Source organism: Sminthopsis crassicaudata, chromosome 3 (genome assembly GCF_048593235.1).
Source record: "Sminthopsis crassicaudata isolate SCR6 chromosome 3, ASM4859323v1, whole genome shotgun sequence".
NCBI classification, from domain to species: domain Eukaryota; kingdom Metazoa; phylum Chordata; class Mammalia; order Dasyuromorphia; family Dasyuridae; genus Sminthopsis; species Sminthopsis crassicaudata.
In genome coordinates, this window is record NC_133619.1 from 19,814,658 (window position 1) to 19,842,044 (window position 27,387).

Here is a 27,387-nt window from a genome sequence, read left to right on the forward strand (position 1 = left end):
TGTCTCTGTGTTTTTCTCTGTCTCTCTCTGTCCCTGTCTCTCTCTTTCTCCCCCCTATCTTCTCGTTCTCCTTCCCTTCCTTTCTCCCCCACTTTAGCATCTCAGTGTCTCTGTTTTGCTCTATTTATTCAAAAGCAACAACTTCAGTGACCCATGTACTCAAGGCTTGGGCTCCTTCCATATGTCTAAGAATCTAAAATTATTTTCCTCCTTTGGAAACAAAGCCCTCATTCCCCGGATGCTTGCAGTTAGCAGATTAGAAGGATGCAGTACAGCTGAGCTCGCCTCTCCTACTCCTCCAAACAGAGCAAGAAAACATAACCTCATCAAGTCCCAATACTTGTCATGAAATCCAGAAAGACAAAGTAAATCCTTTGGAGATTTATCCTTAGGAGAAAGACAGTAGGTATAGAGTCAGATGAATTACTCTTGAGTGAAGTTGGAGGCTGAATGGCAGCAAAGAAATTCCCAGATCCAGTGGGCTACTGAAATGGGGAGGGCCAGCTGTGGCCTACTGCCCCATCTTGGGTCACAGATGCAGAAGGAGGGAGAAGGGGTCTGCACACATCTGGTGTTTGAGAGTTTCTTGAGGGCAGGGATTATTATTATGATTATTAGTTGCCTACATAGGACATGTTTAGTAATTATTGACTGGCTGTGGGCTTGATAGAAGTGGGAATATCTTTCTAAGGTAGGAAAGCCCTGAGAAGTGTACCAAGAAAGGAGGAAATTGAGAACCAAGCAGCAGTGATGGTGCGGCTTTGATCTCAAGTTCAGACACAACGTCTAGCTCTCAGAATCTAGCCAAGTCACAAAATAATAATCAAGACAGAAATCCTGGACCCTACAGTTGTGGCCAACTGAGAAAGCCAGAGTCCACAGAAATCTTTGCTTGTGGAGACCTAACCTCAGCTCAGAAAGTTTTAGAGCTCTGACTGGGGAGTCAGCAATTAGATTTTGTCTCCCTGGATCAGACCACTTGGGGAGAACTTAAAGCATAAAAATCCTTAACTTAACCCTGAGATCCTGAAATAACAAAACACTTAATATCCCAAGAAAGAAATAGGACCAATCCAGATGGTCCCTCCAGAAGTATGGCAGAGCCCAAAGTCAAAAGCCAGGGAGTAGGCTGGAAGGATGGGTAAACAAACAAACAAAAAGAATACCACCCTTATTAGCTAATTTGATGACAGGGGGACTCAAGACAGAATTGCAGGGGGGAAATGATTCCAAATTATCTATAAGCCGTGCCCCAGATTAAACCATAGCTTATTCACAGACTTATCTAAAATTCCTGAAAAAAAAATAAGAGATTTTGTTGTTTGTTTTTGCTTTTAAATAAATGGAATGAGAGTATTTGAATGGAGGAAAAGGAAAAAAGAATGAGAGCAATAAAAGAAAGAATTGGAAAGTAGCTTAACAACTAGGCACAACAGGCAAAAATCATTGTCCAAGTTACAAAATCCCTAAAACTTAGAATGGACAAATAGAAGTCAAGGGCTTCATAAAGTAACAAAAATATTAAAGCAAAATAAAGAGACTAAAAAATGGGGGAAAGGGCAAAATTTCTCATAAGAAAAACAAATGATCTGGAAAAAAAAAAGAATCACTGGATAGAGAATAGCAAATAAACATTTATGTACCTGCAGAGAAAGAATAGATAGGTTCTGAATGTAGATTTTAAAATACTTTTTTTTACCTTTTTTTTCCTGGTTCCTTCATCCTCCTTCTTTCATCCTCCTTCCTTCTGTCTGTCTTCCTTCTTTCCTGTATTCTTTCCCCCTCCCTTCCTTCCTCCCTCCCTTCTTCTCTCCCTCCCTCCCTCTCTTCCTTTCTCCCTTTCTCCCTTCCTCCTTCTCTCCCTCCCTCATCTTCCTCCTTTTTTCCTCTCATCCTTCCTTCCATCCTTTTTCCTTTCCTTTTTTCCTTTCATTTTTATTTTCCTTTCCTTTTCCCTCTCCTCTCCTCTCCTCTTCCTTTCCTTTCCCCTCCTCTTTCTATTCCATTCCATTTCTTTCTCTAGCCTACTTTTCATATAAGGAAATGAAGTAGAGAAGGTTAAGTGGCTTGCCTAGAATCACACAAGTAGTAAGTATCTGGAAAATGAGTCTACCTGATTCTAAGCCTAATGGTCTACCCATTGTGGCACCTAGGTTCCTGCCAGCCCTGGCTGTGTAGCGCTGGACAATTCATTTAACCTCTGCTGGCAATAATTTCCTGATATGGAAAATGGGATAATAATAGCACTTACCTCCCGGGGTTGTTGTGAGGATAAAATGAGATAATATTTGTAGAGCACTTTGGAAACTTAAAACTTTCCTAAGTCCTAGATATGATTAATGTATACATGTATTATATATATATATATATATATATATATATATATATATATATATATATATATATATATACATTGATCATTTCATCCATATCTGTATCTATGACTCTTTATTAATTTTATATTAATGAAGTAAAATTAAGAAGACTCAATTTCATTTGATTTTCTTGATAATAGAATCTCATAACTGGGGGACAAAAAGGAGAAAGCAGTATTTCATTTGGGGTCCTTATGTTGTGGTTACACATATGTGCAAGAGAAGTATAAATGTCATTTGATAATGATGACTGATTCAAAAACAACTGGATGATAATTTGTTTTCTTTCATATTTTAAAAATATGATTGAGTTAAAAGTCTGTCCCTAAGGGTTATGGACTCAAGAAAATGCCATCGGCTATCTGTCTAGTAGATACTGGACTAATTTCAGAATTGAAATAGTTGTCAAGTTCACTTATAGGAAATGCCATTAAGGAAAGAAAGCCATATTATTAACTGTGCTAATAAGAAAACAAAAGAACAAGAACTAACTGAACACAGTTGTTAAGAGCAGTAGTATTCATTAAACCTCTATCAATACTGACAGGAGGCAAAACAATATAAAGTATGTCAAAGTTTTTCTTTTGCAGCTATTACTTCCAAGTATCCACTCTTTCATTTCCTTTTTTCAGGAGATATAGAGATACATAGATAGATAGGTAGATAGATAGATAGATAGATAGATAGATAGATAGATAGATAGATGTGTTTTATATTTATAAAACCATTACCTAAGAACAAATGAAAAAATATTTAAAAATCCAGATATATGGAAGGCAAAGTAAAGATTTTCCAAGATAACAAGAGAATGGATTTTTAGATTCAACATGTGGAAATATAGGGCAAGTCAGCTCCTTAAAATATCCCTGATTTCCATCTGTATTCCCTAGACATTTTGGCAATTTTACCTTGAAATATAAAGGTTTCCTTCTACTGATAGACATGAGCTATCTCTCTCATTGAAAAGAGCTCATTTATTTTGTGCATTTTCTGGTATCTTCCCATCTGTCTGACTACCATGAATTTTGTTTGCAGTTTCTTTGAATATTTACTTGCTATTCTCTATTTGTGGGCTTTTGTGCAAATAGGTTTTTTTTAATTGAAAAGCAGTCAGCATTGTGCACACAAAAGTTTATTCCCCTTTCTTTAATAGTAGTGACCAGATGAGAAGATTGGGGATTAAGGGTATCCCCTCATTCTCCTAATTGTCAACTCATTTCCAGCTTTTAAAAGACAACAAATGGATCTCAGAGATAGCAATGGATCTAATTGGCTCAATTAACTCCTTTCATTGATCCTATACGAAAGAAGTCTTTTTGGTGAACCAGGGAGCATTGATGGTTTTGGAGGAAGACAGAAAGAGAAAGACGAGCTGATCAGATCAAAGATTTGCAGTGTACCTAAGCCATTGATCTGAGGGGAAAACAGTCTTGTAGAGGCATGAATTTTGTTTCAATCACATATTCTCTCAGTTATGAGCACACAGACCAGAGATGATGGAACTTTTCACCAGCCTTTGGGGCAGAGAGGGATGGGATTTCCTGGACAACATTGAATTTCTGGAGATTTCCACAATCTAATCTAGAAAGAAGTGAAAATTCCCAGATAGAACCTACCTTTTGTCAAGAAGGGAACACACGTTGACTAAGAGATGAAAAAGAAGCGAGAGACCAAGCCACAAAATATAGGACTTTGTCTTTTGTTGCTAGATGAGTTATACAGAAGTATGGCTCTGATGGGTCTAGTTAGAAGGAGCTTGCCTCTCTCAGGCATCCCATATTTCTTTCTGACTGGAAGAAGTCCTGTGGGTATTGAAAAGGCCCAGTTATGCATAGTTCCTTGAATTATAGTGGGATTCACAAGGGTTGGAGAATTTACTTCTCTAGTAACCCAAAACTAATTTCTCTTGTCTATGAAATGTGGCGATGAGAACTTATTTTTAAGGGAAAAAGAGAGGTGGGATTCACAACGTAATGAGATTGACATCAGCATTCTTTCCTTGAGGAAAAATATAAGCAGTTTTATGCCCCTTTTTCATTACTATAGTAGTGTTTGCTAAGAAAATAGTTTGTTATTGGTTGTTCCTGTTCAGTCCCACCCCACTCTTGGTGACCTTATTTGGGATTTTCTTGGTAAAAATTCTGAAATGATTTGTTATATTGTTCTCCAGCTCATTTTACAAATTAGGAAACTTAAGTAAACAGACTTGTCCCAAGCCACACAGTTAATGTTTGAAATCAGATGTCAACTTAGAAAGATGAGCTTTCCTGACTTTAGGCCCAAAATTCTAGTCACTGAGCCCCCTAGATGCCCATAGGAAATAGTAGCCTTTTAAAATACAGGTGTGAAGGGGGAATTAAGTGGTGCAGTGGATAGAGCACCAGCCCTGAAGTCAGGAGGACCCAAGTTCAAATCTGGTCAGATACTTAATACTTCCTAGCTGTGTGACCCTGGGCAAGTCACTTAACCCCAATTGCTCCAGCAATAATAATAATAATAATAATAATAATAATAATAATAATAATAATAATAATAATAATAATATTAATATAGGTGTGAATATCTATCCAATTTAGGATCATTGAGGAAGCTCTGGGTGGGGATGCAGTGAGATGTGATATCTGGAGATGCATTCATCTGATTGCATTCAGACTATTTAAACTTAACAGCTTAGATACTACACCATTATATACATGTATCTACCAAAACCCAACGTTGAATACCCCCAAGAGACAAACAGGAATTCTTATTAGAGTACCCATTTTAGAAGAAGACAAATAACCAAACACTTTCCCTATAACTATTAATTGACAGATCCAATTTTTCAATTTTATGTTTCTTTACGGGGAGGTTTCAGGCACAAAATAGGATATATACTTCAGAGAAATTAAATCTCTAAATAATCCAGGGGTTGAAGGAGGGCCTGTGACAATATGATGACATATTAGATGCACTGACATTTTTCACGTAATATGCCATTAAGCTGAAAACTCAGGGAGTTACATGTTACTTAACAAGTTATATGTGTAAAATACAAATCGGACTTGAACTTTATTATCCTGGGAATGGAAGACAATGATATTCATAAAAACTAGAAAAATCAGAAATGAAAAAGCTCTGCTAGCTTAGCTAGCACATCCCCGTACTGTGTAAGATCAGCCCTTCCTCGGGATCTCTCAGTGTGGCTCAGTATTCACTTGGGGGTCACTTGGCTCTGAATGTTCCTCATGCTGCTTGCTCTGGATGACCTGGTTTAAATCCAATTTGATGCATCTTTCAGACATGTCCTTTCTGAAATATATGATTGTTCTAGTACTCACCAAATCAAGTACATAACTTCAAAGCACCCTTATAATTTCCTTATAATTATTCTTTCTTTTCTTTTTTTTTAAGAATAACCCTAGCTAATGTGGTTGAAAAATAACTTTTTTTAAAAAGCTCTCTTGATATTTTTTCTCTGTTGAAATATTATGTTAAGATGAATTACTTTTACAGAAATTGGTCGTTGATTATTAGAGAATGCACGCTAAAAATAAATAGAGGAGGTAAGAAGGAATTTGATTTTTAAGATCATAGACTAAGAGGACAAGTGCAAGCAAATAATGAAGTGGAAAAGAGAAAGTAACGGGATTGTTGGATAGAGATAAGAATGGAGTATTTTAGTAGATATCTTTGCTGTTTGTCCTTTGTTCTGGAAGAGGACCATGACATCAGGGAGGTGTTAATATGACAAGCAAATGAATTTTTTTTAAGTGAGGGAGGGCTGAGCAAAATCACCTGCCTCACTTTCCCCTCCAGAGCCTTCTGGGTCCAGTGGCAAAATACAGATCAAGACAATTTGAGATGATGAAATGGGAGACCAAAGTTTTTTAAGCTAAGATCTTCAACAGTTTGACTGAAGCTGCACCCATTCAGTGATTAAGGCTGGGGAATAACTGAGGCAAAGAATCCCCTCTTTCATCTAGTCCAAATAATCTAAATTAATTAATTAATTGATTGATTAATTAAGCTGGGAGGGGAAGACCCTCAAGTTTTCTGACCAATGCAAAAATGACTGCTATTCACATTCTTTCTGAGTCAGTTAGGACCCGAACAATGACCAAAGTGGGCTTGTCCTAGGACCTAGTGGTGGCCAATTACAATCAGGTTGGTTTTGGTCTAAGGCCTGGTTCTTAAGAAAGAAATTTAACTAATACATTCCAAAAAAGGGTACAGAAGTATAAAAGAAAGAAAATGCTTTTTGTAAGTAAGGGTTGATACCCTATGTGGACAAAAGGAGAAAAGGAGAGAAGCAGGGAGGGAAGATAGGAGAAAGGAAGAAAGTAAAGGAGGGAGGGAGAAACTACACAATATCTCTGTGCTCAGTTGTTTGTATTCCAATTCAATATGGAGCATTTACAGAACAATGATCAAAAATATTTGTGACTCAATCTAATTTCCTTGAAGAAGGCAGATTCCAGTGTGAAAACTTCCTTCACCAATGTAGATTATCTACAACCTATATGTATGTGTCTATATGTGTCTATATCTATGTGTGTGTGGATATATGTGTGTATGTATATGTGTATATTTTATATGTATGTATATATAAATATACTTATATCTCATAATTTACAGAGCTTAACATGATTTGTTTGGTAAAACTAGTTAAAAATCAAAAGGAAATTAATGGGACAAAAGTAAGAAAGAAAGGGTTGGGGCTACAGGAATTCTACTTACATGCTAAAAAGTAATCAGCATTATTTTGCACTAGGAGAGAGACAAAGATAGAGGCAGATGGACCCAAAAAGTGACAGAGACAAAAAAAGGAGCCAAACAGCGAGATTTTAGTGGGACAGAAAAAAAAAAAAAAGCAAGATCAAAAGACAGTTATATTAACCCAATTTAAAATAAATCTAAGAACACAAAGCAATGGAGGAAAAAAAATCCCTTATTCAGAAAGAAAGTTTAATAGAAATGGGTTTCAGAATCGCTTCCATCTGACATTGTACAATAAATACAATATTTAAGGATTCTAAATAGAAATGGCCATATTAGATAGAGATATATAGATATATCATCCATAAAGTTATTTATACAATGTCATATGTTAGACAATTAAAATTCTTCTCTATTTACTTTAATCAAATAACACAAAATAACCTTACATTTCTATAGCATTTTTCCATTTACAAATTTTGATTTCTATTATTTAATTTTGTGTTAACAAACTTTGGAAATTGCTAAAGAAGAATTGTTATACCTATAAAAAAAACAAAACAAAACCAAAAAAACAAAAACAAAAACAAACAAACAAACAAAAAAAAAACAGGAAATTGAGACCTGGAGAGCTAAAAGGTCATAAAGCTAGATAGCTTGATATAAAACGAGGACTATAATTGAAGTGGACTTTCTGGTATATTTGCTAGAGACTGTACTGAACGGTTTTGGTTACAACTCTTAGCCATCACGGCCAGCACAATTGCCATCTCCTAATACTGTTATTGCTGCTGCTACATACATAGAGCTACTTCCATTGCTATTTTCACTACTGCTGCTGAAATGCCATAATTCCTAAATTTCAGGTCCAGACTTCCTTTTTTTGATTAAGTTGGTTTTCTCTTCAAAGCCAATACCTGCTTATTACTCAGAATAGCTCTTGTTTCTTCAGAATGATGTACTCAGTCTAATATTAAAACACAGCCAAATTAGAATGACTAAAAAGACCTGAAAGTCTTAAGTCTAGACAGACTAGTTTATATCTAACTGGACAAAATAGTTTATTGTTCAATTCGTTCAGGCTTTATCTCTTGGTGATTGATGCTATTGGTATTGACCATTGAGTATTATTGATTGGAATACCATTCAATTAAATGAATTTATATGCTGCCTGCCCGATAGTAATAGAATGAATATGCAAATTTATTGTATACGAAAATATTGGAAGGACTGAGCCTTTTGCTTTCTTACTTTATTCATTCAACCCCCCTAAAATGCACTTTGATAAATTCTTGCCTGTTCCCAAGCCCATTAACAACTTTAACACAAGGTCATGTACAGAGTAGAAGCCTGATCTGGATTCAGGAAAAAAAAAAAAAAAAAACCTAGAGAAGATAAAAAAAATAATAGCAGGCAGTTGAAGGTTAGCTTCATTACTAAGGGCTCAAGCACTTCATTTCCATTTGCTGTTGTATGATGGTAAGATGATGCATTTGGAGCTCAGTGAGATGGCAAAGCTCATCTCACCTCATTCTCCATTTGTGATTGGGGGATTAAGGGTGAAAATGGCACATGACCTTCCCAAGATCACCCTGGACTTTGTGGCAGGATCCAAGGTTCAGATGCATCTTATGCAGCTAAATCCAGCAGTACCACATTTGTTCATCAGTGTTCAAACCGGTGGAAACTAGGGAATAGATCACGGAGGTGTGATGACAACTTCAAGCATTTAAAATAGGATGTTTATGCATTTCCAGCATGGGCTCATATGGCTCTCGGTGTGTCTTTTATAAATGTATATTTTATTTTATCTTACCTGTGGTGTGGCCAGCGGGACATCTCCCATCCAATGTCTCCCTGTTAGCCGGAGCACAGCATGTCCACAAACAAACTTCTCATCTTACCCTAACAAATGTTTTAATACTAATGCCTTCCTCTTTTCCACTGCTGTTAACGCCACCTTCTCAGACTGGCTCCCTTTGAGACCTGACTTCCCCCTTGGCTTTCCCCTCTGTCTCTCTCTCTCTATCTCTCTGCCAACTCTGTGCAATCATTAATATCCTGTGGCTTCCATCTCCATATTATATGTGACATCTGCCCTCTATTTTCCCTTCCAAATATGGGAAATTAAATTCATTCCAACTCAATTTAGTAAGTGTTCGTTAAATGATGTATTGTGTTAGGGTTTTGCGATACTAAAAAGGGAAAGAAATAGTATTTAACCTCAAGGAGCTTACATTCAGCTATAGGAAAAATTAAAATATTTGCTGCTTCCCCTCCCTTCCATTGTAAACCAGAGGAGGAGATCCTTGGAACATCAGTCAGCCAAACCACTGGCATTTATTAAGCTTCCCTTATGTTCCAGAGCACTAAGCTCTGGGGATGCAAAGAAAAGAGAAAAAAAAACCAGTAACTCAGTAATAAAGACAGGCAAAAAAACAGTTCTTGCCCTCAAAAAGCTCAGGGACTGATGGTGGATAGAAGCTGGTACAGACAGCAATGCATATAAGATAAATGAAGATGCTCAACCAAGGTACCTTCAGCTCCAAAATATTTGGGTGATTGATAGAATAAAAGGCCCTGCACTTATTCAAGAATAAGGCTGACATTATCCAAATTACATTTACTACCAACATTTTCCTAATTGGATGATTGTTGTTTAAGATTATAATTTCGCTGGATCTTTTAGCATGTGAACTATTGATACCTAGGTTGAGTTTATCTCTAGAATTTCACAGTTCTCAGCTTGGAGGGCAAATGACCCATACTAAATCCCCACCATTGGAACTCCAGATTATATTTGTATGTGTGACAGAGTTTTGAGAATGGGCTGGCTCAATGGGTCATGCAACTTAGGGGGGAAAGCATTTCCATTTAGCTCTAAAGACCCAAAAGATTAAGTTGATCTTTGAGCTGAGAGATCAGCTTGAATTATGAGCAGGAGCTTTAAGAGAGCCTTATAATGCTGCAGAAGATACTGAAGGGAAGAAGTAGGAAGTATTTGAACTGAGAGCAGCAGCCTCAAGGAGTAAAGCTGGCAACATGGGAAAGAATCCCATATTAAACAGGTTTGGGAAGGGAAAAGGAAATCCATAATCTATTTGACCCACAATCTATATGAATGGTAAATCCTTTATGTTTTATCCTAGGGCCCATAGGAAATCATGGATTTTTTTTTCTCTTCTAGATGAGGCAATGAAGACCTGAAACAGATCTATGACAAGAAATGCATCCCTGTGTGTGGGGAAGGAAGGGGAGAATATGATGATAATGATGATAATAAGCACTTTAAGACTTGCAAAGCAATTTACATATGTTAATAAATCAAAATATGTTAGAGCTGTTTAGAAGATTAGCAAAAAATAATTGTTGAAATTATGTAGAGTATGGGAAAGGGTATTAATAGTTCAAGAATTTTGGTCTGTGATAATAAAAATGACAATATGGTCCTAATTAATTTAAATGGTTAGCAATTCTCCAGTTAAACAATTTAAAGTTTACTTTATTGGATTGGGTAAATAATCATTGAAATCCTGAAAAATATTTGGAATAAACAGGACTTAATAATTCTAGATCTTGAGATGTACTATAAAGCAGTAATTATCGAACCTACTTGGTAGTGATTAAACAATAGAAAGGAGATTAGAGATTTGATAAACAAGACAGAAGTATTCCAACATGTTTATGGGTTGTTTTTTTTCTGCCATTTTAGGAGATTTTTCTGCATTATAAAAGTTTCTCTATTAAAGAAACACTCTCGCAAAAACCTGAAATATTATTTGGCCGAAATTAGGCTTAGATATTTTGACATATTAGTGATCTCATCTATGATGATCTCCAGTAGGATAGATTAGTCCCAATCCATCCCTTCTAATCTATGGGATATGTGTCCCCCATCTTCCTATAAAAGATCCTCAATGTATCCATCTCACACAGTGAGGTTACAGGGAGTATTTCTCTAAATCTCTCTGGATGCCATTGAAGCCCTCTATCAGTTATGTATTTCTCATCTTTCCTCTCTGACGAGAACATTTCTTTTTTAGTTTCAGATAACGTTTCTATGCAGCTTATCCTTCCTAATTTTTTTGTTGGTATCATAGGGCATTATTTGCATGCTCCATGCATCCCTATTAGTCTTTGAGTAACTCACAACATGAATTCTTCAGAGATCCAGCAGCCCCATGACCCAGTATTTTGCTGGAGAATGTAAGTATTCTACTGTTAAGGACCTCATATCAAAAGGTAACTATAAGATATATTCAGAGCAGGAGCTAGGTTATTTCAAAGGAGAATGTCCTCTCAGCCAGGGAGAGGGCAGAAAAAGACTCCTGACAAAAGTGGGAGGAGAGCTAAGTTTTTAAGACAGTTGGAAGTTGTAGGAGAGGAGGAAGAGCAGCCCAGGAATGGGGAACAGTGACTACAAAGATTAGGAGTCTGGGGTTGGGATGACACTTGTGACAAACAGCAGGTAGCACAGTGGAGCTGAACTGTGAAGTCTGTAGAGGGGACTGAAATGATCCAAGCTCGGAAAGATAAGAAGGGGTAAGGTTGTAAAGGGATACAAAGCCAAAGAGATGAATTTATGTTTGATTCTGGATGTAACAGGGAGTCACAGGAGTGGGGTAGGTAATGCCGTGGGCAGATCTTCCTTTAGAAAAATCATTTTTACTGAATTATGTCAGTGTCAAACGTCTTTGAAGAGCAGATATCCCCCTCTTTTTTGCCTCCCTTTACATTAATGATCAAAGGCCTAACAAACAAAGTTATCTCTGCTGTTGCATCTTTCAAGTAATTTTGTATGATTTTGACACATGCAAGGGAAAAACTGTGTTGGAGGAGAGCCTTGAGGGGGGTGTTTTGATCATTGAATATTTTTTTAAAAGTCAAATCATAATAACCACAAAGGGAACTTGTAATGCCTTTTAGTGAATTCTGTGGATTCGCTTTGCTATCAAATTGTGGATTATTTGAAAGTGGCAAGATTCTAGATGTGTTCTAGATGTTTATAGACATTGGTGCCCTGGATTCAATTCAAACTGGGTCGCAAGCCAAGGTTAGTTCAAGGTGAGTATTTGCAATTAGGAAATTGGAAAACACTATAGGTGAATTTGAAATTTACTATTTAGATTGAAGAAAGCAAGGGAAAATTTTAATAATGGAAATTAATCTGAAAAATCACTTTTACTGAGAAACATATCTTAAATGTACATTTTTGAGAGTAGAGCTGGTTGTTAAATATTTGCCATAACATCTGTATAGCAGCATCCTCCAATGACAACTGTACTGTAAAGTATTATCTTCAGACCTATATCTGAGAGGGAGGACTTCTCAGGTCTTTCTAAGTAGTTTTCCTAATACACTCTTGAAGTGTACCAAAGTGATTCTCAATAATAATAATTATCATAGCATTGGGATCTAATTACGAGCTTCATGATACTTTTTACATATATTATTTTTAATTAAAGGAAGAACAATTATACTAGTATTTCTCTCTTTTTTTTTCTTTTAGGAAGTGAAACAACCAAATAACAGAACATTTTGTTAAAAAAAATCTTACATTTTCTTCCCGTGAAATATAAGCTCATTAAGAGAAAGAGAGCAATTTGATAGAGGTTGTGCATGTCCAGTCAAGCAAAACATATTTTTCTATTAGTCATGTTGTGAAAGAAAACACAGACCCGGTGGTTGGATAATTCTTCTCCTGGCCTGTGTCTATGATAGTGTTCCTTCTCTCCCTAAGATTGCATCCTGGAACCACATATAAGCAATGCAACAAAGTCTTGCTCCCAGTGATCTCCTTTTGAACAGTGGTCTGACCCCACTACCATGTATGGCCTGAGTGCTTTTAAAAAACCATCACTGACTCAGTTGCCTTCAAGGCCTGCTGCTGACTTGCCTGGGCATCCTAGATTTTTCCTGCTGAACTTCTAACTTATCTTGGGCTAGAAAATTGCTTCACCCCACCTTTTTCTTGACTATAAATGCTCCAGAATTTGTTCTGAAGTATTATTTTAAAGTTGTTTGGAGAGGAACTGGGGAGACGTCAGGCAAATCTCTCTCTTTCCTCTAGCCATCTTCATTATAGATACTGATTGATTATAGTCCTATGGGAACTATATCGGTTAAATGGTTTTATAAAAGTCATCCACAAAATGTGTGTTCATTTATAGCCGAACTTGAATTCAGATCTTAAAAATTCCAAGGCTTTATTACCGACCTATCTTTCAATTTTCAAATTTTAGATATTTAGCAAATGCTTACCAGATAGGACTTGATTAGATCTGATTGAACGTTGTTGACCAAAGTTGTCAGACTGAATTGCAAAGGAAGCTGATAAAATGGCAGCCATAATTCCTTGCAGTCTGAGTCATCAGTCCCTCACAAGCTTCTAACATCACTGACGCTAGTCTCCCAAGTTCCTTTCTCCCTCATTGTTGAGGCAACCTTTTGGTTGTCACGAATCAGAGATATTTCTTGTAATATTTAGCAATACTTAATCAGGCCAAAGGAAGGGATGCAGCAATCAGACTGAGGTGAGGATAATGAAAACCATTTAACTCTAGTGACAGCAATAACATCGTACCGATGACTGTGATTCATAGTGAGTTAGGATTTTTATTTTATTTTAGTGTTTCAACTTATTTATTTAGTTTTAACACACTTTGCTTTATGGATCATGTTGGTAGAGAAAAATCAGAACAAAAGGGAAAAACCATGGGTGAGATTTAAAAAACAAACAAACAAACAAAAAAAAAAAAACAGAAAAAAGAAGTATAGTATGTGTTGATTTACATTCAGTCTCCACAGTTCTTTTTCTGGATGCAGATGACATTTTCTGTCCAAAGTCTATTGGGATTGCTTTGGATCAATGAACCACTGAGAAGAACCAAGTCTTAGTTGGACATTGCACATTCTTGCACATTGTGTATAACATTTGAGAGCTTTAGGAAGGAAGTGGGGTTTGATCAGCTTCTCATCATGTTTGCCTTTGCCGGAGCACATTCTGGTCCCTCTAACTACTCATTTGGAGCATAACCATAATGAGAAGGAGATGTTCTCTGCCAGCAAAGCTGGAGATTTTTAGAGCAAGAAACTACCTCTATTTGCCATATATTCTCCCTTTGTTCCCCATGGGAGCAACTATATCAAGAACATTTCCATTTTTCTTGGTCCTTGACCATTATCCAATACAAACCTAGTTTTAGAGACTATGGTGGGCACTTGGCTAGAAGCACGACATGGGGGGAAGAGTCAATATATTCTGAAGCTTTCCCATGTGTTCTTATTGGATGTAAATATACTTCTAGGGAAAATAAAACAAAACAAAACTCCTCTTCTGTTACTTCCTCAAAGAGCAAAAGTGAAGACAACAAAAGCTGGGGTCATGACAGTAGGAAAGAAAGCCATCTCTTTTCCATATCTAAAAGCTCATGTTCTAAGGCATTCCTTGACACATGGAAAAGGCTCCAATTTATGAGAAGTTGTCTATAAAAATGGTTCACAGAATCTTAGAATTTCTGGGTTAAAAAGCCCTCAGAAGTTGTCTAGAAGAAATAGCTGAAAAGAAATACTTCTTCTCTATAACATACCTGTCAAGTAGTCATTGAACTGTTTCTTGAGGACTTCTTATGAGGGAAAAATCCATTAATTCCAATTCCTATAGCATGACTAATATGGAAAATGTTTTGCATGACTTCACATGTGTAATGGATATCAAATTGCTTGCCTTCTCAAAGAGGAGAAGAAACAGGAGACGGAGAGATTTAGAACTCAACTTTTTTTTTTTTTTTGAAGTGATAAGTAAAATTATTTTAACCTATAATTGGGAATTATTTATCACCCATGGAAAAGGGATCCTTAGTTATCATTTACTTATTCTCATTTTTTCCTTTGAAAATGAGAAACATACTGCTTTCTACCAACCAACATTTTATGTTTCCAGCTTTAGATATGCTCAAGGGGATATTTTAGTGGGATGCTAAGGATAGATATCAGATTTTTAGCTCTTCAAATACATCAGACTTCTAGGAATTTTCCCTCACATTTTGTATGACATGATTAGGTGCAAATTATGTATTCCTTCATTCCACAAATACATATGCATATAACATAGAGAGCAGCTGGATGGAGCAGTGGTTAGGTCCCTGGATCTAAAGGCAGATAGATCATGAGGCATCAGATTTAGATACTTACTAGCTTTATGATCCTGGGAAAGTCTTACATCTTCCCTTTCCTTATTTAAAAAATGTGGATAATAAGGCATCTGCCTCCTGAGGTGGGTATTATGATCAAATATATCTTTAAAACACTTTATAAACATTGTCGTTCTGCCTTTATAATTTGTATAACAAGTGTTATAATTGATATAAATAAAATATTTGAGGAAGTTAGAAGGAAGAGAATACAATTCATAGCATCACACAACTTGAATTTGAAAGGCATTCACAAAAGCGTTCTGGCCTTTATAGTGGGCTTCCAGCCTCCACTTGGAGATCTCCAAGGAGAGCCTTTTTCCACTTTTCAAAGAAGCTCATTTCATGCTTGGGAGGCATTAATTCTTAATAAGTTTTTATTTTTTATAATCAGTCCCATTTTGCAGAGCAAACTGAAATGGAGAGAAACTTAATTAATTGTCCAGGATCACAGAAAGAGGAAGTATCTGGAGCAGAATTAAAACTCTGTTCTTCTTGACTCCAAGTCGATGACTATCCACTCTGTAGCTGTCACTCAGATTCATATGGGACACATTTTAATCCATGTGGCCCTTGCTCTGAGCACCCTTTCCTTCAGGGTTTGGCCCAAGCAACACCTTCTTTGAAGGCAATCTTCATCCCCCAGATAATAATTCTTCCTTTTCCAAATCAGGTTGTACTTCTATTGTCCAAACCTACCTGCATCCGTGTCTCTCTGGGCTTGATTATTAGCTCCTCAGTGGCAAAGACGGACTCACTTGTTTGGGCAATCCCGGAGTTTATTAAACTCAATACCAAGGAGATAGTAGGTATTTAATAAATGCTCAATCAAGAAACATTTATTATGTGCCTGTTATGTGTCAGGAACTGTCTTAAGCACTGGGAATAGAGGAAGAGGCAAAAGACAACTTCTGACTTGGGAAGGTTATAATGTAATGGGGAGATAATATGCAATCAAATATCCATAAAGCAAACTATTCACAGGATAGGAAATAATTAACAGACAGAAGGCATGAGAATCAAGAAGGGATGTGGAAGGTTTTCTGAAGCACGCGGGATTTTAGTTTTGGACTTTGGAATCAGGAGTCGGAGAGTTCCAAACATGAGGATGGCCAGAGAGACTGCTCCATGATTGATTAATTGTGTGACTGTTAAAAAAAAAATCTCTTCCCTTCGCTTCCCTTTCAGGTTACTCATCTGAAAAGGATAATAAAGCTTAGTCCCACCTAGCTTTGCAGGCAGGGTTGTTGGTAAGAAAACACATTAAAACGCTGACAAGCTTTCGTGGTGCGAGTCGTTATTGGGGTGACATTAGCTTGGCTTTGGCAGCTGATGGCGGATGGGGAGTCCTTTGGTGTGACTCCGGGTAAAGGAGCCATTGTCTGCTGAATGCCGTGTGTCGAAGCGTGTTCCACAGGGCTGCGTGTCAGCTCACCATAGCTGCATAATGCATTGCATTTGCTCCAGGAAAAGTTTTTCTTTGTTTTTATTTTTCAAAGGAAGAAGTAATGGTTATCTGGATGTGGGGGGGTTCAGGATGGAGGGAGAGGTCAGCAGTCACTTTTTAACTTAATCATCCTCCCTGATGCCCTCCTCGGCCTGTTACCTGTTCACAATACAGTGACTGATGTATTCTATTAATCTGGGGAGTTTTACGGACATGGTTTTGAAGGAAACTATCGGCTCAGAAGATGTTTCTTTTTCCTATCAACTTAGTTCCTGCAAACAGAGTAAAATTGAATATGTTATCATAATCATTTAAAAACATCTCCTAAACTAGGCTGTTCCTCGGGAGCTGCCATGTGGATTAACAGCATCCTAGGGTCTACTCTTTCAAAGGAACCAAATCCCCATCACTGGGGCTATTTTCCCCCTCTCCATTGAGTGAAGGTTTGTCAATGTCAGAAAAATGACAAAACCCAGGAGACAAAAGCCACAAGAAGACAAATCCTCAGACGTTTCTTTTTGTGATGTCTTTCTCCTCTTTCGTTGTTTAAAACTGACTTTGGGTTCCCAAAGCCTGAAATTTAACCATAGTAAAGTTGAGAAGATGGTGCATTTGAAAGACATTAACAATTACTATTGTTGTTTCATGCCAGTTTTCAAAACAATCACATAGCATTCGGGGATGATAAGGTCGGTAATTCAAAATATTACATTTCTTTTGGAGGAGAAGAGATACTGTGGGGAGTCCCAAGGGAGCCCATGAATCAGATACAAAGTGGAGTTTATGATATGTGAAAGCTTAACATAATCCCAGCATCTCTACATTTGGGTGGTGGGAAATCTGAGGCAGAAAAGTGGTTGACGGGTGCCCAGGAGAAATGGCTTTGGAGTCACAGCAATCCTTCTGGCAAGAACAGCAGAGGGAAGGGGGTAGAGTAAAATGATACTTGGCCATCATAATGAAGGCTTCTTCAGGAAAATGTATTCTAGCTCAAAGACAGTATTGTTTTCTGTTATAACGTTCATACTAGCAACAATGTAAGATTTATAAAGCATTTCATTAAATTATAAATCACAAATGTTGCTTTATTTTATTGAGTAAATTGAGTAAATGATTTTCCCAGATTCCTATTAATCCACATGGTTTCCTCCTATTCATTTTTTCAGATTTTAGTTTGGGACTAGTTTGGGATTTTTAAGGTGTTATGTTAGATAAAAAGTTTTGAGTTCAGTTAGAATTATTCTGAACCCCAGTTAAAGAAATTTTTAACAACTGAACCCCTAGTTAAAGTAATTTCTAACAACTAGGCAAAAGCTTGAACACGCTGGCTAATTTTGCATTTATATCTATGTCTGGTAAACCCAGGGACTCTTTATAGTTGAGGCAAAATTCCATTTACTGGAAACTTTTGGATAACAATACAGAAGATTATAGTGTCTATGGATAGACAGCCACTGGGAGAAGATGTCAGGGCGAGAGCAAATATTTTCATGAGATTTCTCTCAGCTTCTCTTGTGCTTTGAAAGAACTGAAAATCTGATGGCACTCAATATTTCCCTTATCTGCCAGAGCTCAGGCCTCCCTTTGCTTCTCCGAAGTGTGTTTAAATATCAGGCTTGCTCTGCCTTTTGAATCCAGACCTTTAGAATCTCTCCACCTTGTTCTGAAAGAAAAATTCCCTTTTCTTAAGAAATTTTTTTTTTTTTTTTTTTAAGGTATGGCCCAAATTTTTCATACAACAACTCTGATTGATTTAAGGAAATGCATGGACCCTGTTCTCATGGGGTTCTGATTGTTTAAGCCAATCAAAAATGTTTTCATCTAGCAAAGGCTTCAAGTTATTGACATAATCGATAGTCCCATTATAGATTTCCACTGTAGTCTAACCTCAAACTTTTCAAATTTAGCATGCAACAGTGGGAGAAAGCCTGCTATTAAAGGACTTTTTTTCTTTTTACTTTGAAACAGTTTCTGTTTGTTCTGTATATACCTTTATAAGCATATGTTAGAATGTCAGCTCCTTGATAGAAGGGATTGTTTCAATTTTTAAAAAATCTATCCCTAGAATCTGGCATATGATAGATAACTTAACGTTTCTTGAATATCTGTTGACTGACATTTTATTACCACAAAATAGGGACATATACATATACATATATGCATATATATATATATACATATACATATGTATATATATATATATATATATATATATATATATACTAAGATATTCATAATACTGCTTTTTTTGTTGTTGTTGTTTTTAGCAAAACAATACAAACAAAAGAGAGCAGGGGAAGGGAAGATTACTCATTGATACAAGGAAATGGCTATACCAGTTGCGACAGTCATAAATGTAATGGAATATGGTTTCTCTATCAGCATAATGTTTAGAAAAACATAAGACATTAGAATTTGAATTAATGTAATTACCAGTCTTGAGTCTATAGAATTATTGATGCAATATTCTTCTCTTCCATGAATAAAAAAGTGGTAGAGAAAGCATATAAAATATAGGGGACACTGTCAATCATGATCAGTCCCTCAGTTTCTTTTGATTAATTTTTCTACATAATAGTGAGAGAAGAGAGAGTTGAATTGAACAGATATTAAAGCAGGATCGATGTTATCACTTTTCTCCCCAAAGAAAGGGGTCCATTTTTTATAGTACCCCTCAAATGGTCTAATATAAATCAAATTGAGATCTTAATCATGCTTTTGAAATCTATTATGCTTCAGCTTAATAAAAGTTGAAAGCATGAAGTCTACCTTTCTGACAATTTAGAAGTAAATGATTGCAGTAGAAATCATGACTACTATTGAACATTTAAGTTTTTCCATTTCAATAAAAGAAAGTTGAATAATATTTGATTGCAGCAAACTCCTATTTCCTTATCAAGAATATTTTCAATCTCCTTTTAACTCAAATATTTGATCCTCAGCTTGCAAACCCCATAGCTCATTTCAAATTATTTACTCAAGACTATTACTTTAGAAATTAACCTAAGCTTTTTTAGTGTCAGGATGGGTAGAATAAAGTGGATGGAAGTATGGGTTTGGAGTCTTGGATTCAGATTTGAGCTTTGCTCTTTATGTGATAATGGGAAAAGTCCCTTCCCTTCCCTGAACCTCAGTTTCTTCAGCTGCAAAACAGAACTGGGGACTCAGTGACCTAGATGGTAACCTTCAGCTTTAAATTCTTTGTTCTTATGACACACAGAGCTATTATACAATTTTTTCCTGTATTTAATTATGAAATTAAGCATATTGCATGACCTTAGCATGGTACTAATCTAGGATACAACTTTTGGCAGCTGAATAATAAAGCTCCTTCTCTTTATCCCTAGAGTGTTGTGATAAAGAAAGATTTTAAATTTCTAGCATTTTTATACTTATTGGCATCCCTCAAGCCATGTAATCCAAGTTCTAGAACCCCAGAATTTCTCCTCAGACTTGCCTGCAGCACCTAAAGATTTAAGTATCCTATTAATATGGCTTTTATTGTATCCTTTTATTTCTGAATCAGTCCCTTGTCAGAATGAATTAGTATAGTAATTGTTGTGACTCACATCTTAACAGCTCATGGTTGTGTGTGTGTGTTTTTTTCCCTGTAAAGAAAAACTCTGTCAAGGGAGAAATATGCTCTGCTATCAGTCTAAATTATTCCAAAATTTCGATAATTGATTTGACCAAGGGTCTTCTTCTTGTTGTTCCCTTTCTCTTTCCTGTGGCAGATGAGATGAGCTGCAATGTCAAATTGACTCTGGGGGAAGATTAGTATCCATGGAGTGATGACAAACACGGTGGCAATGATGCCATTAGGAACTGCCAGGTCATGGAGTCCTGTTGGCTGCTATGGTGCCCAGTGGGTACAGCTCACTGTGGGGTATTAGACTGCTGCAGTACAGCTTGGTCTCCACTGTGCCAGGGCCTGGGGGCAATGACTTACTAATGGCTTCTCATCAACAACCCAAGAGTCAGCAGGGGGGAAATTGCATGCAAAAGTGTCTAATGAGGGCATCAGACATCAAGGGGTATGTTCCAGATCACAGTGACACTGGTCAAGTCCTTGAGTGTATCACAAATAATAAATGATTAGAAGGAAGCTGGATAAATTACCCATTATTCTTTATTATGATTCTGATTTGCAAGGGGAAGTTCATGTTACCAAGACTAACTCCTCTCATAGCTAAAAATATAATTTGATCTAAAAAGAGGGAGATCCAGCATAGAATAAAATACTTCACCCCCTGCCTTTCCTTCATTTGGGACAAACATTTGTTTTGATCCTATTGTTGAAAAACTCTCCAAATTCACAGAGGGTGATATACCTCTCCTACTTATTTTTGGCAAATCACTTCCACTAAACCTCTCCTGAACCCACAGCAGTTTAATTCAATAAATATTTATTGTGTCTTCTATGGGGGAGGCACTGAGGATACTAATATGTAAAAGGAAAATGGTCCCTGCCCTCAAGGAGCTTACAATTTAATGAGAAAGAATACACAGAAAAATATGTTGGAATACCAGGGGGAACTTTGGTGCAAGGCCATGATGGTCGTGGAACTGAAATCAAACAGAAAAAATGAAAGGAAAATGAAGAGCTATTTAGAGAGTTTGGAGGCTCTAAGGAAAGAAGATTTAGAAAGAATTTATTGCTCTTTTCTTCAGCCCACCAGCAAAGAGCAGAGCCAAGTGAGAGAGCTGAGACTTGAACATGAAAAAGTGAGTCAGTTATCATTCCATCTTCTACCTGAAAGCAGACATAGCTCTCTGTCTTAGCTCTTTCTGGTTTTATTTTATTTGTTTTTGTTTTTGTGAGGCAATCAGGTTTAAATGACTTGCTCAGGCTCACACAGCTAGTAAGTATTTGAGACCAACTTTGAACTCAGATCCTTTTGACTCTAGGTCTGTTTTTTTAACCACTATATCACCTAGCTGCTCCCCATCTATATCTATATCTGTATCATTTATATCTATATCTGTGTATATCTATGTATACATGTGTGTATAGATAAAACATACATTAGCTATATATAATGTACATATATATATATGCATATATATGTACACACACACATACACACACACACACACACACACACACACACACACACACACACACACATATATATATATATATATATATGGATTTATATAATTTGCTTTAACTATTAGTGTTTGTGTCACATTTTCTTATGCAACCACTATGCTGGGAAATGTTTAACAACTGACTCTCTGTGGGGAAAAATAGTCAGGAAGTATTTTAAACTTTAACCACCATTATTAACATTTTCAATATATGCATAACCATTTTAAGTTTAATTCTTGTTAGGGACATTTACTCCATCACTTTCTTCAATCTAAGCAATTAACATAATTAATTAATTAATTAAGCCCTGATTTGTAATGTTTACCAATTTCTGAGGTGTGACTACTCACACTGAAAATTTAACAAGACTGGGGCCTTTAGGAGCTGGCTCCAGCACTACCCTGGTCATACCTCTGAAGCTAAGAATGCATTTTCTATTCTTTGTTTTTCCCCATTGAGAAGTATGAACCTTCAAACACTGTAGAGATTTAAGAAATGTTTTTGATTGACTAATTGATTGACCACCTGGTGCATCTTTTGATTTGGGGTCCCATCAGATTACATTCTAAATTTAACAATCTGTATTTATTTATTTATCTTTTCCACATTATAATATTCTGCTCACTAAGGAGTCCAGGGCTGATAATGGAGACACGTGATAATGTATGTTAAGTTCCTACTGATAAAGTATGCAGGGAAATTGTCCCATGTGGGGTTCATGAAGTCTCCACTTCTTCACTACTCCTAATTTTGTGTTTTTAAATGACTAATAACCATTTCTGAGGAGTTACTCATAGGGTCATATACTCAGATTAACCTTCGGCATCATTTATACCAACCTTTCTACTTTAGAGATGAGAGAGCAGAGGTTTAGAGAGATGAAAGGAGCTTTCTATTGTCATTCTAAAAGCATGGAGTAGGGCTGAGAGGTGAATCCAAGTCCCAGAATGTCATATTCAGGGGTCTGTTCCCCTTGGCTAGGCTGCTTCACCACACAGCATTTCTAAGTCCTAGGTAATAGTCTATTTTCCATAAATTCCATGCAATTGGACAAAACCCAATACCACAAAATCATGACATTCTAGAATTGAGGCTAAAATGAAAAACTCCGAGAGGCAGGGTTTCTGGGTAATTAATAATCAATGTACTAATTAGGCTAGTTGACAATAAATTGATGGTCAGTGGTTTGTCTCAGTAACCAAAGATCCCAACGGAGATCTTGAAATTCTTTAAATCTTTATTTTTTTGTAAAAGAGCCCCCAAGAAGTAAAATTCCTCCCCAGTTGGTGGACATTTAATGAGGTGGGCTAAACGTCTTCAGTTTATGATACTCAGCAGTCTCAAGGCATCTGGGCAAAGGGAAGCCATTTCTATCCAGATCTCTCTAGTTAGTTTTCTCCTTCATGAGCTGAGTTGCCCTAAACTCTAAAGAAGGGATTTTCTCCTTCAGGAAAAGGCTGACCCAGACTGGATTCTGTTTATACTCTAAACAGAAATTAAGTTGACTAGTTAAGGGTTGTCCAGCCCAAAGTTACAGAGTCTGCATCTAGAGAGTTAGGAGGAATCTTGTCATTCAGCCATGACTTTCAGAGACTGACCTTTTCAGGAGATGGGTATTAACAGAAATAAAGGAGAAAAAGGCATCACAAGGAATAATTAATTATTGTTAATATAATAATAATAATAATAATAATAATAATAATAATAATAATAATAATAATAATAATAATAATAATAATAATAATAATAATAATAATAATAATAAATAATTTCTCTCAGGGAAAATGATATCATGGCAATAGTCCCTGGATTTGGAGCCTAATTTCAGACGTAGAACAAGTCATTGAACTGCTTCAGGCATGGATGTGTGATGGCTCAGATAATTACCTTTCCACTTTCATACTCTAACCAGGTAAGGGTTACATGAAGTGATGGCTAACTATCCTGACTATGGGATCATAGTTGGAGAAATTGATCAGATAGATAGGATTTAGGAAGAAAGTACAGGAGAGAGGGCAACTAGATTGCACCATAGTACATAGAGCTCTGGACTTGGCATTAGGAAAACTCATTTTTCTTGAGTTCAAATTTAGTCTCAGATGCTTGTCATGTGATTTTGGGCAGTAATTTTACTTTGTTTGACTCAGTTTTCTCATTTATAAAATAAGGAAATGGCAAATTACTTCATCAAAGACCCATTTTCAGAATTATGTGTGTATGTATGTGTATATATGTTAATATATTACATATATATATGAGTGTTTATATCTGTGTGTAGTATATTTACACATGTATATATATGTAGAAGTATATATGTATTGTGAGCTCACACACATGTATATTCACTTATATATGTACACATATATGTACACACATGTAAATGTATGTACATAAACATATATGTAATTAAAATAAGATAGGTAAAAATTATAGGTCAGAGAGTATAATTTCCCCCATCCAATTTTATAGATCTCTGAAATCCATTGGGGAACTCAATCCCCTCCCAGTTGGGGATTCTTATCACAGGTTAATCCCCAGCGTAGAAAAAGATGCCTGAAAATGTCTTTCTTCTGCCTCAGGAAAGTGCTGTGAAAAATAAATTGATAATTTTCCTTTCTTTAACTGTGCATTCTAAGCAAGAAGTCATACTAGAAAACACTATAGTGGTAGATTTATAGCTTCTTCCAGCTGCTCCCTCATGGCCTTTCTCTACTTAAACAAGGATATACATATATTAACAATTCAATAGTTAAGGACATTTAACACTTAAAGGACAGAGTATACACACAAATCATAAACTTTTTTTAAAAATGGAGATAACTTTCAGGAAATAGTCCTATCCTTTCAGGACAGGGGTGGGGTAATGGAGATTTGGAGAAAAAGGGGCAATCACTCACAATCTTTTGCATTTGCTGTATGAAGGGGATGGGACTAGGGAAGAGAGGGCTAGGCAACCCAGCATTTAGGGTGATGCTCCTAATGCTCTTTGTCGTCTCATTACCTTGGCCATAAAGTCCAGGTTCTTATGGTTCGCCCTGCTCCTTCTGTAGCTTTCATGGTCTAGTGATTGCATCAAGGACACAATTCCCTTCCCCAGCCTCTTCTGGTGGTGGCCAAGGACCTTCAGCTAGCCGTAATCCTTTGGTCCAGGAGTCACAGGAGTCTCCTCCAGATGAAGGCATCTTGCAAACCTGGTGGTGAAAGGGAGGATGGGAATTAAGAGCAAAAGAGCCAAGAGCTAGGAAAAAGCAAAACAAAAACCCAAACTCTGCTTCTAAACCAGAACTCACACATCTTGTTAGGATTCAGATTTTTGCTTTCCCTTTAGCTTTTGTAACAAGCTAGACAGAGAGATAATAGAAATATCTCTATATCTATTATCTACATGCATGTATGTAGGTATCTCTATATGAGAGAGAAAGACAGAGATAGAGATAAAGATGGAGAAAGACAGAGACAGAGACAGACAGAAAGACAGAAAGCAGGTATTGTAAGAAAACTTATTGTGCTAAATATTGTCGATAAAATAAAAGCACACACAAGATGAAAGCCCACTTCTGAAAGCCAGTGGCGGAGTCCAATTTTCCAGTGGAGAGGAGTTGGTTTTGGAGTGATCAGGAAGAGAGACATTCCAGAAACAGGAAAAAAAATCCAAAAAAACAAAAATACAAAACACTGAAAAACAGCAAATCCATGAAGAGTTTTCTTTAAGAGATATATAGATATGTTTCAGAGGATTAGAATGTCAAAAATACCAGGTACAAGTCATATTTAAAATTAGATTCAGACCCAGGTAGACTACACAATCAGTGTGGTATCCGATCAGACCCTTCAACGGGCCGAGATGTTCTGCTGGCTGGGGGCAGCAACAGGGACTGACCAGGGGTGACAGTGGTGGCAGGACAGGCTCAAGCTATTTTAGCTAGGTTCAAGGAGACGAGGGAAACTGAAGCATCCCAGTGGTTTTTGAGGGGCAGGGGAAGAAAAGTGCTACATACCAACGGTTCTTATTATATTACCTACATAAGTGTCTCTATTAAAGATGGCTGGTCAATTGATATTAGCTGATAAAATTGGGGAAGCCCAATAGAAAGAATCATGAGCATTAGAAAAAACCACTCTGGTCCCCCAGACTTGTCCTTAGCACCTTGAGTGTAGAGGGGGCCATCTCTCTCTCTCTCTCTCTCTCTCTCTCTCTCTCTCTCTCTCTCTCTCTAGCTGCTTTGCTCTTTGAACACCCAAATTCCTGGGGTGATTTTTGGGAAGTGGAGATAGGAAATGCAGAGTTTAAATTGCACAGAAAAAGGCAACAAAGACTCAGGGAGGTCAATTGACCTAATCGTGTTCATGTAGCAAGTCAGTATTAGTGGCAAGATTTTTCCTGCTTCCCAGCCCAACATTGCTGCTCCTGGTCCAGTGCATCAAGCTGCTTTTTACATATCCCCAATAACGACCATCCAAACACCAAAAATCTGCAGTGATGAGATACTCCCTCCCTTCTGAGTCATTCTTTCTTTTTTGGCACAATTAATTATCTGAAAGCTCCTCCTTGCATTGACCCCAAATCTGCTGCTATATAACTTCTATTCACTGTACCTCCTTCTGCCTCCTGAAGCCAAATAAAACAATGATTCATCTACCAAATGGCTTTTCAAATGTTTGCAGATGTTTTTCATGATTTTTCTCCCCTCCCTGAGACTTTTTCTTTTTTGGGTGTTGTTTACCTGTTCCTCCCATGATCTTCCAGTTCCCTCATCATTCTGATTGCCTTCCTCTGGATGAGACCCCACTAGTCAAGGACCACCCTAAAATACATCATCCTAAAGAAAACACAAAATTCTAGAGGTAGTATTCATATCTTTTTTTAAAACTTATTTTAAAAGGTTAGATCAATGTATATATTTAATATAGTTCCAGATATGGTGAAAAGTTATCTTCATTTTCCTTGGTTTTCTAAGAAAAAAGCTTCCCACCCAAGAGAACCGGTATTGTCATTTACCTTCCATTTTCTCATATAGCAGGGTCACATGTATTCATCCCAGTGTTCCATAGTTCATTCTCTGCATCACTTCTATATTATCAAAACTTACTTCTCTCTTATCCTTCTCTCCAAGGCTGCTAGACTTTGTTAAGTTGGCAGAACTTCCAATTTAGCTTTTTAAAAAAGTATCATTAAAAAATATCATAAGACCTATTTTTGACTCCACTTAAAATGAACATAACTCAGAAGACAGTGGACTGATTCAGATGATGAGAATCTCAGGTTCCCGCAGAGAAAAATACAAATGAGTATGTTCGGATTTCACATTTCCCTGGATTTCCAACTACTACCATTACAAGTTCTTTACATGAGGGAACTCATAAGGGATATGGACAGAAGTCCCAAGCAATGTCCTTCCTTCCTTCCTTTTTTTTTAACCCCATGTTTTTACATAAAATTAATGGAAGAGGATTTAAATTTTTTTATTATGTACTAAAAATATTGTGCTTCATGCTGAAAGTTAAAGAAAATTATCTCAAACATTTTACTGATTCCCTACAGTTATGTAATTCTTGCAGATGGCTTATTTGGATATTAGGGAT

General features: G+C 36.7%; 1 long non-coding RNA gene across 3 annotated transcripts in view; it reads right to left on the reverse strand.

Annotated features, from left to right (window-relative positions):
• Positions 1–4,101: 4,101 nt before the first annotated feature.
• The window catches only part of LOC141560249 (uncharacterized), a 65,073-nt gene continuing 41,787 nt past the window's right edge, over positions 4,102–27,387 (reverse strand). Inside the window, exons 3-5 of one of the 3 annotated variants that reach the window (XR_012487675.1) lie at positions 26,529–26,624; positions 24,806–24,995; positions 4,102–4,177 (exon numbers count right to left, since the gene is read on the reverse strand). This is a non-coding gene — a long non-coding RNA (uncharacterized LOC141560249). Of the gene's footprint in view, positions 4,178–16,815; positions 16,985–24,628; positions 24,996–26,528; positions 26,625–27,387 lie in introns of those variants that run through there. The other 2 variants (XR_012487674.1, XR_012487673.1) reach the window with 2 other exon arrangements.